Source organism: Rattus norvegicus, chromosome 12 (genome assembly GCF_021556685.1).
Source record: "Rattus norvegicus strain SHRSP/BbbUtx chromosome 12, alternate assembly SHRSP_T2T, whole genome shotgun sequence".
In the NCBI taxonomy this organism is placed as follows: Eukaryota; Metazoa; Chordata; class Mammalia; order Rodentia; family Muridae; genus Rattus; species Rattus norvegicus.
Genome location: NC_141545.1, coordinates 3,942,132 through 3,956,814, shown reverse-complemented (window position 1 = coordinate 3,956,814; position 14,683 = coordinate 3,942,132). Strand labels below are relative to the sequence as shown.

At 44.7% G+C, this 14,683-nt stretch overlaps 1 protein-coding gene, 1 non-coding gene and 1 pseudogene across 4 annotated transcripts in view; 2 read left to right on the top strand and 1 right to left on the bottom strand.

Moving 5' to 3' along the window:
* The window catches only part of LOC148001969 (uncharacterized), a 955,959-nt gene that overhangs the window by 259,545 nt on the left and 681,731 nt on the right, over positions 1–14,683 (bottom strand). The gene's annotated exons all lie outside the window — the stretch shown is intronic.
* Positions 7,103–8,016, top strand: LOC148001979 (18S ribosomal RNA; annotated as a pseudogene; the record flags this gene model as incomplete).
* On the top strand, positions 9,095–9,247 carry LOC134481426 (5.8S ribosomal RNA). Its single transcript, XR_015634983.1, has one exon. It is a non-coding gene; the product is annotated as a 5.8S ribosomal RNA (ribosomal RNA).

Sequence of the window (14,683 nt, the reverse complement as noted above, 5' to 3'; positions counted from 1 at the left end):
GCTAAACAAATCATTCTCAGCAGAAGATTATCGAATGGCCAAAAAACAGCTAAAGAAATGTTCAACATCCTTAATCATCAGGGAAATGCAAATCAAAGCAACCCTGAAACTCTACCTAACACCATTCAGAAAAGCTAAAATAAAAAACTCAGTTGACAGCAGATGCTGAGGAAGATGTGGAGAAAGAGGAACACTCTTCCATTGTTGGTGGGATTGCAAACTGGTGCAACCACTTTGGAAATCAGTCTGGAGTTTCCTCAGAAAATTGGAGATTGCACTACCTGAGAACCCAGTATACCTCTCTTGGGCATATACCCAAAAGATGCTCCAACATACAACAAAGACACATGCTCCAGTCTGTTCATATCAGCCTTATTTATAATAGCCAGAAGCTGGAATGAACCCATATGCCCTTCAACAGGGGAATGGAGACCAAAAAGTGGTACATCTACACAGTGGAGTACTACTCAGCTATCAAAAACAATGAGGTCATGAAATTCATAGGCAAATGGAATGAACTAGAAAATATCATCCTGAGTGAGGTTACTCAATCACAGGAAAGCACACTTGGTATGCACTCATTGATAAGTGGATATTAGCCAAAAAGCTCGAATTACCCAAGATGCAATCCACAGACCACAGGAAGCTCAAGAAGAAGGATGACCAAAGTTCAGATGCTCCCGCTCCTTCTTAAAAGGGGATATATATATATATATATATATATATATATATATATATATATATATATGTGTGTGTGTGTGTGTGTGTGTGTGTGTGTGTGTGTATGTATATGTATGTATGTGTATGTGTATGTATATGTATATGTATATGTATATATATGTATACTAGATAAGATTGATGAAGTTATAAAATGCATCATGAAAGGAACCGGATATAGATCTCTCCTGAGAGACAAATCCAGAGCATGTCCAATACAGAAGTCAATGCTAGCAGCAAACCACTGATCTGAGAACAAGAGCCTTGGAGGGAATTAGACGAAATATTGAAAGAGTTGAAGGAGCATGCAACCCCATCAAAACAACAATGCCAACCAAACAGAACTTCCAGGGCCTAAACCAGTTCCGAAAGACTATACATGGAATAATCCAGGGCTCCAACTGCATATATAGCAGAGAACAGACTTGTTGGGGCACCAGGGGAAGGGGATGCCCCTGGTCTTGCCAAGGTTGGACCACCAGTGCAGGGGAATATGAGGGGGGGATAAAGTGGATATTTAGGGGGAATACCTTTGTGGGAGAGGGGGAGGGGAGGAAATATACAGGAAATTGGGAAGGGGAATAATGTTTGAAATGGAAGTAAAGAAATATATCTAATAAAAATTTTTAAAAAATTAAAATTTAGGAACCAAGAAGATGCCAATGCCAGTTCTAGCTATAATGTTTAGGTCCTGAAATGGAGAAAGGGAGTTAATAAAAGTGAAGACACTGACCACCTTTTGATTTTCAGGCAAGTGGCCACAAATAACTTGAGCCTTCTATATTTATACAATGACAAATGTGTTTACCCAAGCAGTGATATCATTGCTTACATTATTAAAAAAGACATAATATCCACATTTCAAAAGCTCTATCTTTACACAAAGCCCCCGATAGTTCCCCCTCCTCCTTCTCCCATTTTTTGGATCAATCACCACCTAAACTTATTTTGCATTAAAAAGCACAATTTCAGCAAGACAAAAGAGATGTCTGGCCAGGCATGTCCTGTAAACAGGAAGACATAACCCGTCTGGTAGCAAACATGGTTACATAGTTATGCATGGTGAGAGGCCGAATTAAACATTTGTTGGTAAACTATCTCTAGTTATTATCTCCTATCATAATTCCCTTTTAATTGCAGACAGACAAGTTCATTTTACAAAGCAGATCTTCTAGACATCTTTCTAATATATAGATCTTTGTAAGATGTAATCATTCTAAGAGCCATTTTCAAGTCTCTATCAATCCAACATAATCTCTACATTTCCCATGTCTCCATTGATCAGATATAGCTTCTTAAATATAGTTATGTAAGCAGGACCTACCTCTCTCCACAATTAACACAGACTTGCTCAGTGTGACTGGGTACTTCTCTAAAGATATGATTATTAGTCTCAAATTACCAGGATTTTTGGTAGCATCTGGAGGATTGATAGATACAAAAAGAGGTGAAGAACATTTTATCCCTTGAAAGAGTTTTGAGAAAGATGTAGAATCATCCACAGTGACTTAGCCTGTGTGACTCCAGATGGCCTTGTCCATGACTGATGAAGTGATACAATTTTGATAATGACTATATGCAGTAAAATGAAGGAAAGGAGAGCTTGTAGGGCATGCAAACTTGGTACTAAATATAAAGGCCACCAAATTTCCCTTGTCAACTGAGAAGTGGTTTAAATGGACTTGCCACATTAGAATCCTGTCACTGAATCACTCATATGCTATTCCTTGCAGCAGCTACATGGCCACTGCCAGAAAGAGGTAGCACCTCTGCTAAATTATTTCTGATACATGCATGAGGATCTGAGTGCAGTCTCCAGAGAATATGTAAAAAGTCATGGGACTGTGCTCCAAGCTAATCATCCTGGTGCCTGTGAAATGGAGAAGAAAGAAACCCTGTGGCTTGACAGAGCCCCAGTCTAGCTAAATTGGTAATTCCATGGTCAGCTTGAGACCATGTCACAAAATCAATACAGTAGAGAGTGACTGAGAATGATACCCAGTATTGACCTTTGACCTCCTTATTCCCACCTGTGGACATGCACCTGCAGACACATGTACTCCCACACAAACATGTACACACAAATTTCTCCGACCTTATAAGCAGACTCAAGCCTCTTTAGAAAGTTTCATGTCAATTTTTACCCTGCAACATCTCTCATACAGCACATTGTTCCTTATTGTTTGCACTTTATCTCTTCTTAGTTTTAGATATAGTATGCCCATTGTCTATCTTAATGGACTTCATCTTTAAAAATAACCTCAGAGTCATTATATTCATTCAGCCTCCTTGTCTTTAGGCAACAGAAATCATTTTTTTTTTTACTTATTTTTACAGAAGACTGGAGAGATGACGGAGAAGTTAAGAACATGTACTACTTTTGAAGAAGACCCATGTTAGATTCAAAGAACTAGATGACTCATAATCACTGGTAATTTCAGTTTCAGGGACCCAATACCCTTCCTTTTCTAGCCTCCACAGGCAACCCTATGCATGCAAATACTCACACATAATTTAATAAAGACACACACACCCCCCCACACACACGTTTACAATTTAAATTATTTTCTGGCCTTATTTTTTTTTTTTTACTAGGACGAAGACGGTAAAATTATTCAATCTTCTTCAAATTTCTGAAGGGGAACAACATTTTGCCTTCTCAATAGGAGACAAACCCCTCCAGATTTAGAGGAATCTAAATCCAAGTTGACACAAATGTCCATCATATACATTAATGTTCCTTTCGAATTGTCTTTTACTTTTCCATAATGGGTATTGCTTACAATTGTGTTGCTGTAGATTTGGTTTTACCACAGGCTTCTTTGATGCTCTGAGCTGTTTTGATTTTAATTTCCGCTCCTCTCTCAATTAGCTTCTCAGCCTACATTGTTATTCTATCTTATCATTCACTTTATACCATCCATGCTCCATAAATTTGAAGAAGATAACAACAATTTCTGCTTAAAGTGTACTTCTTTTCCTTATAGTCACTGTATTGAAAAACATAGACTTTTGCCTTTAATTGTTGTTTTGTTTCTTTGACTCGAGCTTTTTCCTTGAGTATAATAATATTGTTTTACTCTTTTAAATTTATCCTTTCCAAGTAAGACAATAGAAAACTTGTGGGGGTGCTTTGTAAATGAATATGAGGATGATCCCTCTTGTCTACATTTTGATGTCTTATAAATTTGAAAAATAAGTGCTGATTCAGCAACTAAATCCTGCACAGGCAACCACTGTGGAGAGTCCAGTGGAAGTGCTCCATGACTCCTGATGGATGTCAGATCCCCTTGGACTCATACACTTGACATTTTAAACTAATATATTACCCTAAACCCAGGTTGTTGGGGTATTTTCTTTCATCCTCCACCTCATATCTCAGAAAGAATGAAGAATATTATATTGGAACAAGGTCACTTGATTCTATTTCACGATGTGACTAAGAAACCTGGAATCTCCTAGTAGTATTCCTGATTTGGGTATAAAGGAGAACATTTTGTTTTATTTCTCTAGTTACATATAGTACATCTCAGTGTAGATGCCTATTCCTCCACCATGCAAGGAAAGGTCCCTATAAATCTAAGTGATACAAATGCAAGTGCTATTGTCTGGTCACCTGGTTACACAATTCCACTGTGGAAAAGTCTCTGGAATCTACATGCCCCATATTTAAGTTTTTTGATTCACCAATATGAGTAATACATGTTCATGAGTCTGAGCTTATAGTATCCAGGAGTTGTTTAGCTTATCTCTGCAAGACCAAGTTGCTTTCATATGAACTATATATGTATTCTTTTTTTAATTCTCAATATTATGTTCTGTTGCTCTGTAATACTAGGCAGAAATTCCATGTATGTAATTTTTTTCTTGCTCCAGAAATGGGAGAAACGGAACACACATATGTATAAAGATACTTTCTCTAAGTCTGGGTATGTATCACCTTTACAGAATTCGTACCATATCTCATGTCAATCTATTTCCTTACTTTAATTTATGCATATATTTTAAGTCCTATATTTATAGAATTCTAATTTTCTGATTCTTTTAGTTGAGTATTTGCTTGTTTCTGCATGTGATTGCACACATGTGGATGACGGAGTAAAATTTATGGCATCCATTTCCTCCTTCCATTCTGTATGTCCCAAGGACCAAACCAAGGTTAACAGCCTTGGCAACCAATATCTTTACCTACTGAGCTATTTCACTCTTCCTAGTATATTTCATAATTTATCGTTGCAAGCCCAATTGCTACCCCATGCCAAAAAAGGAATGTTTTCTTGCTGGTGTGTGCTATAATCTAAAGCATTTCTTTAGATTAAGTCATTGTCCTCTTTAATACCCTATTATGATACATATAATATCTGTGGGCATGCAGAAACACATATACATACATAATTTCACTGACACACACTGTCGGTGCCCCATGCCTGCACCGAGACAGTACCGAGAATCGGGCGAAAGCCTGCGGAATTAAAGAAACACACACACACACACACAGGTTATTATTAGGCATTCTTTTGTAAAATTTTTAATATCACTTCAATACACAAGCTTAGAGATATACACCCACAAACTCTCACCTACAAACTATATAGGAAGGTTTTTTATCAATGTGATATAAAACTAGAGATAACTTGGAAGAGGAAGAAGAAATCTTTTTTTTTTTCTTTTTCTTTTTTCTTTTTTTTCCGGAACCCAGGGACTTGCGCTTGCTAGGCAAGCGCTCTACCACTGAGCTAAATCCCCAAGCCCGGAAGAAGAAATCTTAACTAAGAAAAAAATTCTTCATAAGATTGTCCTATGAAAAAGCCTGTGGGCACTTTCTTATTCAATAATTTCGTTGGAGGGCCCAGCTCCCTGTAGGTTGTCCCACTGCTGGGTTTATTGTTCTAGCTTTTATAAAAACACAGGCTGAGCAAGCCATAAATATAGACCAATAAACAATCTTCTTCCCATGTCTCTCTAACATTTCCCGCCTGCTTAATCACTGGGATATCTTCCCACCCTACCTGATGCAACTAGGATTTGTTTTAGTGATTTTGTGTTTTGGACTGATGGCTCCTAATGGGATCATAAAATAAGACTTAAGTTGAATCTTTCAACGTTCTAGAAAATGTGTAGAATAATTTTATTCTAATACCCCCATCTTTGAGACACAGGACATCTATATGAAAGGTCAGAAAGTTTCTGCCATAAATATAGGCATCCTGTAAGGTTAATTCTTTACAACCAATAGGTCCAGGTAAGAACTAGGTAGATAAATATTAGCAAAATGATTGTACATTGTAAGGTTAGTTCATATAAGGAAGTAGCCATGTTTGAAAGTGTCATATAATTGAGGGCCACGTAAGGTAGTAATTCAAAGAAAAAAGTGACAGAATGTATCACAGATAAAATATGCCCAAGTCACATGAGAACAGCTTCGGAATAAGAGAACACACAAGAGTAGAGAAAGAGAGACAAAAATAGATAATAGAAAGACAGAGAGAAGTAGAGCAAGAAAGAGAAGTTGTCGTGTGTGGCATGTGTTTACAGAAGCTTTCTGGACATAATTTTACAGATTCAGGTTCTGAGAGAACAAACTATTCACTGGGGGAAAACAGAAAAAGCTGGAGAATTAGAAGGATCCAGAAGATTGTTACACATTGTCCAAATTAATGTGAGTCCAAGTAGAACAACTCATGAAGATGCCAAGAGAAACCATATTGAATCAGGCAGCTTGGAAGGTTGGATTACATGTAGGCTAGAAGCTCCTAGTATTAGGTCTATAAATAGTAGAACAGAGGGAAAAAATACTCTGGCCTCAACCTAAAGGACGTATTTGCATAGCTTGGGTAAGACTCTTATCTCAGCACTTTATCTAAGAAAAGAAAAGTGACATTCACTTAGAAAGACATACAGACAGGCACACAGACAGACAGACAGACACACAAATACACAGAGACACACAAACACACAAACATAGAAACATAGAGCAGTGTGGGGAGGGAGGGAAGAAGAGAGGGAGGGAAGAAGGGAGAGAGAATGCTTGCAGTCAAGCATTGAACTGAGAACAAGGTTCCAAAAAGAGAAGTTAGAGAAAGAACTGAAGTAGTTGAAGGGGTTTGTCACCCCATAAGAAGAACAATATCAACCAACCAAACCCCTGCCCTCGATCTTCCATGGACTAAACAACCATCCCAAGAATACACAAGGATGAGCCTATGGCTCCATCTGCATATGAAGCAGAGGATTTCCTTTTCAGGCACCAATGGGAGCAAATACCCTTGGTCCTGTCATGGCTTGATGCCCCAGTGTAGGGAACTGTCAGAATGGGCAGGTTGGAAGGAGTGAGTGGGTGAGTGGGGAACTGCCCTCATAGAACAGGAGGCATGAGGGGAAATAATAGCTGGTTTCTAGAGGGCAAATCAGGAAAGGGGATAATATTTAAAATGTGAATTTAAAAAATCCCCTCCCCCAATGAGAGAAAAAGAAAGAGAAATAGAGAAAGAAAAAGAAAAACAAATGGGTGTACATAACTAAACAAAAGCAGGCTGGCGATGTGGAGGCGTTATTCCCATGATAGTCAAGCAGCTTCCGGGAAACCAAAGTCTTAGGGTTCCAGGGGAGTATGGTTGCAAAGCTGAAACTTAACGGAATTGATGGAAGGGCACCACCAGGAGTGGAGCCCGCAGCTTAATTTGACTCAAGATGGGAAACCTCACCCAGCCCGGACACAGACAGGATTGACTGATAGCTCTTTCTCGATTCCCTGGGTGGTGGTGCATGGCCGTTCTTAGTTGGTGGAGCGATATATTTGGTTAATTCCGATAACGAACGAGACGCTGGCATGCTAACTAGTTACACTACCCCCGAGCACTCTGTGTCCCCCAACTCCTTAGAGGGACAAGTGGCATTCAGCCACCCAAGATGGAGCAATAACAGGTCTGTGATGCCCTTAGATGTCTGGGGCTGCACGCGTGCCACACTGACTGGCTCAGCGTGTGCCTACCCTACGCCGGCAGGCATGGGTAACCCATTGTACCTCATTTGTGATGGAGATCAGGGATTGCAATTATTCCCAATGAACGAGGAATTCCCAGTAAGTGCGGGTCATAAGCTTGCGTCGGTTAAGTCCCTGCCCTTTGTACACACCGCCCTTCCCTACTGCCGATTGGATGGTTTAGTGAGGCCCTAGGATCGGCCCCGCCAGGGTAGGCCCACAGTCATGGCGGAGCGCTGAGAAGACGGTCGAACTTGACTATCTAGAGGAAGTAAAAGTCGTAAAGAGGTTTCCGTGAACCGGCGGAAGGATCATTAACGGAGAAGGCCGAGGGGGTGTCCGGTCCTTTCTCAGGCCCATGTGAGTCCCTCCTCTCACCAGGAGGCGCGTCCCCGGGTCCCAGTCGCCTTCTTGGCGCGCGCTGCGGCCGGTCGGCCAAGTGAGCGTTTCGGGAAAGGCGGGGGACGTTATAGAGCAGTGCGGTGGGGGGTCGGGTCTGGTCTGTCCAGGGACCTCCTCTGTTCTCTCTCTCTCCCTCCCTCCTCTGCTTCCGTCCTCGCCTCCGTGCGCCTGCCTCCGCCTCCGCCTCTGCCACTGCTGCCTCCACCGCCACCGCCTGCACCTCCCTTGCCCGCCAGCCAGCCAAGGCCCTCGGAGTACTGAGGTCATTCTGCCTCTCTCTGGACCGGCTCCGTAATCTCATCTCGTGTGCACCGGGGGCGGTACATGATCTCTTCCCGGGCGGTGGCCGGGACGCGCTCGCTCTCCTCATGGCACCTGCTGCCCCTCCGCCACAGCTCTCCCGCTCTGACGGTGCTGGGGTGGCTCTGTCGCGTGCGGGGGGTGCCTGTGCCACGGGTGGGCTCACGCACCCACCCCGCCGTCTGGGCCTTCGTGGCCGCCCCGCTCTTGTCCGGTACCTACCTGACCTGTTCCAGCGTGGAGGTTTAAAACCCGGGGGGGGAGGTCGCCCTACAGTCCGTAGGTCATCCGTGGGAGGGCTTCCCGGTTCTTCCCCCCACCTGGTGCTCCCTCAGACTCAGCGGGCCCCCTCCGGCTGCCTGCGCTTCCAGAGGTGGCGGTCGGGGGTCCGTGTCTGGAGCCCCCTCTGGGCGCCCGTGGGGTCCCAGCCCAAGCGCCCGACTTGCCCGCCCATTGGCCGGCCGCTGCCGGGTGCTGGGGTGGCGGCGTCCCATGTCCCATGTGTCCTGCCTTTCCGTTGCCGACCCTGTCTTTTTTTTTCATTTCACATGTATCCTTTAGTTTCCCGCTGGCTGGCCTGAGGTGGAGCTGCCTCGCCTTGGCCCCTCTCTTCCCATGCAGCAGGGGCGGACGGGTGAGCTGGTGCCGTTGTTAGCACCCATACAAGTTCGCTCACACCCCAGATACCGATACGACTCTTAGTGGTAGATCACTTGGCTCGTGTGTTGATGAAGAACGCAGCTAGCTGCGAGAATTAATGTGAATTGCAGGACACATTGATCATGGACACTTTGAACGCACTTGCGGCCCTGAGTTCCTCCTGGGGCTACACCTTTCTGGGAGTTGCTTGAGGATCAATTGCCGCCCCCCCCCCCTGCGGTTTTGCTGCGGGGGGGGGGGGGCGCGTTGCGCCGCTGGGACTCTGCTCGCAGGGCCTCTCCCCTCGGCCATCCGTCTCCCGAAGTTCAGATCTGGGCGGCGTCTGGCGGTCCTCCACGCCCGGTGGGTCTGCGAGGGCCTTGTCCTCCCCGTCCACCAGTGCCGCTCGCCGGCCACCCTCCTCGTGGCTCCTTCCTGCTCGCTCAGCCGCTCCCGCTCCCATTCTCGCCCGCTCTCCCCCACAGTGGGGACGTGTTGGCGTGGGCTGGTCGGGTGCCTGGGCGCGAGACGGGCCCTGTCGCCGCGATCGGTCACCGAGCCTCTGGTCTGGTGGGAGGCGGGCCCCGCCCACTGGCTCAGTGCATCCATCGCCGCCATGCACCCACCAGTGCTCACAAAGAGAGCGATCTGGGAGGGTCGGATGGGGGTGGAGGGGCATACCACATCCGCTGGGGCCGGTCTCAGGTATCTCTCCTCCCCCCCCGCCCCCCGCCGGGGGCAGACCGCTCTGGTGCCAGTCGGAGGGATGCCGCAGCGTCTGTGCGCTTATGCAACTTGTCCCCGGGATGTGGGAGCTGGCCGGGGTAGAGAGGTGGCAGGCCCCGGCCTGGGACCTTGGCGCCCTCTTGCTCTCCTCTCCACCCGTCCGCCCGCGGCCACCCACGCCTTCTTTTCCTCCTTCCCCTCTCTACGGAGACCTCAGATCAGACGTGGCGACCCGCTGAATTTAAGCATATTAGTCAGCGGAGGAAAAGAAACTAACCAGGATTCCCTCAGTAACGGCTAGTGAAAGAGCCCCGCGCCGAATGCCCTCTGCATGCCATGGCTCCGGAAATGTGGCGTACAGAAGACCCACTCCCCGGCGCCGCTCCTGGGGGGCCCATGTCCTTCTGATCCAGGCCCAGCCCGTGGACGGTATGAGGCCGGTAGCAGCCCCCCGGAGCGCCGGGCCCGAGTCTTCCCGGAGTCAGGTTGCTTGGGAATGCAGCCCAAAGCCGGTGGTAAACTCCATCTAAGGCTAAATACCGGCACGAGACCGATAGCCAACAAGTACCGTAAGGGAAAGTTGAAAAGAACTTTGAAGGGAGAGTTAAAGAGGGTGTGAAACCATTAAGAGGTAAACGGGTGACGTCAGTGCAGTCCGCTGGGAGGATTCAACCCGGCGGCACGTGTTCGGCCGTGCTGGTGATCCCAGCGGATCTTTCCAGCTCCCCGTTCCTACCGACCCCTCCACCTGCGTGTTTTTTCTCCCCCCTCCACGCGTCCCGCTGTCTCCGTCCCCGCTCCTCCTAACAAGGGGGTCGGCGCGCGTTCAGGCAGAGGGCGCGGGGTGTGGTGGGGGCGCGTGGGTTGGGCCGGGATTGGGGTTGGTGGGTGACCGCCCCAACCCTCCATCCCCACCCCCACCATCCACCCCCGCCCCCGGGTCAGCTACTTGCCTCCGCCGGGCGCACTTCCACCGTGGCGGTGCGCAGAAACCAGCTACGGGACCGCTGGGAAGGCCCTGCGGGGAGGTTGACTGGGGCGGCGGTGCGGCATCACCCGTGGGCCCCGGAACACCCCATCTCGAGTGTTATAGCACATCCTCTCCATACAGAAGACACTGACAGACAGACAGACAGACAGACAGACACACACACACACACACACACACAAATACATATTTAAATATTTAAAATGATGTTTTAAAAAAAACCGTCTTTCTGTTTAACAGAGGTTTAAAGGGAAGTTGGCTGACAGAACGTTTTTGTGGTTTTTTATTCTCTTTTTTACCAAATAGGAGGTAGATTTGTTGGGCCTTTTATTAAAAGCCAAAGTATTAAGTGGCCAGCCGATGTTTCAACTTTTCCCATTCTGTTCCTTTCATGAAAACCAGGGAGTGTTGCTTCTTTGGCTCTTCCTTTTTGAAACAAAATGAAAGGAGCTCTCAGTTGGCCTAGTTTCCCTGTTCATTTTCCGGCTTCCACCGTATGCTCGATGAAATAAAGTAAATAAATGAACATTTTCTGATTTATATCCTGCCTCTCCTGACTTACTGGCATCAGTGTAAAATGTAGGGGCTCCTGATATTGGAGTTCCCTTTATTATACGAGGGAGGATCCAGTTAGTTCGTTTTATGAACTGAAGTCGCTTGCTTTTAGGGCATCTGTTGTTAATCTCTCCTAAGAAGTTACTGCATGCTCTTTGCCAATGTTCATTTTGTACCTACAAAGAGGCAATTTCTGCATTAGTAAAAGGTATCACAATTTCACTCGGATCCATTCCAACTAATTGTCGAAGTCTCAATTTTCCTTTAAGTATCAATTTAGAGACCTTCTCAATGTAGGTTTTCAGTTTTTTACTCCGTTTATGTGCTAAAATATCCATTCTAAGATATAATCTTCCCTCTGCATGAGAATTCCTGTAGGGGGATGAGTAGAGGGTAAGATGACTAATATGCAGGCCATCTTTGGATCAATACGATCTAGATGTGTGTCCTGCAATTTCCTTTCTACCAAAGCTAGCTCTTTCTCAGCATTAGCTGATAATTTCCTTGGGCTATTTAAATCTTTATCGCCTTGTAACTTTTGAAATAAATTGTTCAACTCTTGAGTGGTCAAGCCAATCACAGGCCTCAACCAGTTAATATCTCCCAGTAGTTTCTGAAAATCATTAAGTGTCCTTAATTGATTTCTTTTGATTTGCACCCTTTGTGGCCTAATCTTTTGTAGACTTATTTTATACCCTAGATAATTAATAGAATCCCCTCTTTGTATTTTCTCCGGGGCGACTCATAATCCCCAGCAAGGTAAGGTTTTTTTCACTTCATCAAACATTCTTTCCAGGATATTTATATCTGAATCAGACAATAAAATGTCATCCATGTAATGATAAATAATAGATTGGGGAAATTGTTTGCGAATCATCTCCAATGGCTGCTGTACAAAATATTGACACAAGGTAGGGCTATTCAACATTCCTTGTGGCAGGACTTTCCATTGATATCTTTTTATGGAGCGACCTCTATTGAGGGTAGGCACTGAAAAGGCAAACCTTTCCTTATCGCCTTCATGTAGAGGAATAGTGAAAAAACAATCTTTTAAGTCAATCACTATAACAGGCCACTCCTTAGGCAACAAAGAAGGCAGTGGGATCCCAGGCTGCTGGGAACCCATCGGCTGAATAATCTTATTAATTGCTCTGAGATCTGTCAACACCCTCCATTTGCCAGACCTTTTTTTAATGATAAATACTGGAGAATTCCAAGGGCTGGTGGACTCCTCTATATGCTGAGCCTCCAGCTGCTCCTGGACTAGCTGTTCTAATGCCTGTAGTTTTTCTTTTGTCATAGACCACTGATCAATCCAGATGTGTTGGTCAGTCAGCCACCTTAGTGGCAAGGCTGTTGTTGTCTTAACAGCAGTGGCTCCTTGGGGTACCACTAAATTGTCAGCCTCTGCTGTATCTTGCTTATGGACAGCTTGGACAGTCTCTAACTGTCCTTGATAACATTCCCTGACTGATTTAAAGTTTTTATTAGGAGCCTGATGAATTTCGGGGTCAGACCCTGAAACTGAGGGGATATTAATTTGAGTTTTCCACTGCTGTAGTAGATCTCTTCCCCATAAGTTAATGGCTATATCAGCCACGTATGGCCTTAATTTTCCTACCTGACCTTCTGGTCCTATACATTTAAGACACCTGGTGCTTTGTTTCATGTGGGATAAAGTGCCAACACCTTGAAACTGCATATCCATTCCTTGAAGTGGCCAACTAGTGGGCCAAGATTTTGGAGAGATGATGGTAACATCTGCTCCAGTGTCAACCATTCCTTCAATTTCAATATTGTTTACCAGTATTTTTATTTTGGCCTTTGGTCCTCTATAGACGTTTGCCAAAATATTCGTTTTTGCTCCCTTTGAGGCTTTTGGAATTGTCCATAGGACTTCCCTCAGCCTCCTCTGGTCCCAGAACATCTATTTTTGAAGTCGTGCCGTTTAATTGTTCTGAGGAAGAGAACTCTCCCTGCCGGGCATTGGGCCCTGCGGGAGCCCCCCCTGGGATTTTTTTGGGAGTATGTGGCCCCATCTGTCTGTTATTGCTCTACATTCCTTAGTCAAATGTCTATCTCTGCCACATCTTTGACACATTCCAGGAGGCATAGTCCCCCTTTTGGTATTCCTTTGGTTTTTCTTGCAGTAATATCTGAGATGACCCTGCTCACCACAATTAAAACATTTGAAATCTTGGGTCATCTCTAGCTGCCCAGTGGCAGCTTCTCCTATCACAGTCGTATCAGGAGAACAAGATCCAACAATAGCTGTATATCTCATCCACTCATCTATTGGTGCAAACCTCGCCATCAGTGGTCTGATTACTTCCCTGCATTTGGTATTTGCATTTTCAAAGGCTAAAGACTCAATTATCGCCTTTCTTGCCGCTGAATCTGATACACTCCTTTCCACAGCTGAGGTAAGCCTTTGTAAAAAGTCAGGGAAGGTTTCTTTAGGACCTTGTATGACTTGAGTGAATGTTTCAAGTCTTTTCCCTGATTCTGCGACTTTGTCCCAGGCCTTTAAGGCTGACAATCGACACCATGCCAGAGTTTCTTCATCATATACAGCCTGCACCTCTACTTCAGCAAAGCAGCCTTCACCAAGCAGTTGATCTGTGGAAATCTCTCTGCCCCTAGCTCTATTTTGTCGTGCTATCTCCCTCACTTCTTCTCTCCACCACGAAATCCATTGTAAATTTTCAGCAGGTTCTAGAATTGTTCTTACCATATCTTTGTTTTACAAATGGTGAATGCATTCCAAAATTAGTTACGCTTTCCTTAAATTTCCTCAATTCTAACACATCCATGGGTTGCCATTCAAATTCTTCATAACCCTGTGGATGATCATCGTCTGGAGGCCTTTGTTGTACACTAACTGGATAGACTAAAGTTTGTTTCCTAATAACCTTAGGATGGCTTTCCCTAATTTTATCTTCTTTCTCTACCTGAGTTTTTTCTTTAGTTGTAATTTTAAATTCCTCTCTTAAAGTCTGTACCCATGCTTCATATCTCTCCTTCTGTCTTTCCCCCTGTTCCTTGAGTTCCTGAATTCTCTGTTCAAGGCTTTGCTTCCACACTTTGAATTTTTCTTTATATTGTACTTCTAATAATCTGCTATCCATTATCTTTTGATTGATTAATTTTAAAAAGTTATTCTCCAAGTCTTGCTTCCAAACCTCATTACTTTCTCTCTGCTGTTCAGTATGACCTGTGAGCTGTTGTATGTTCTGTTCTAACATGCTTTCTAGTTCCTGTCTACCACCTTCATTTTCATCTTTCTGTCTCTTATTCTGATCTATAATTTCCTGTGTCTTCAATTCAATTGTTCCTTCTAGGCTACATTGCCAAGACTTAATTTTCTCTTTCTG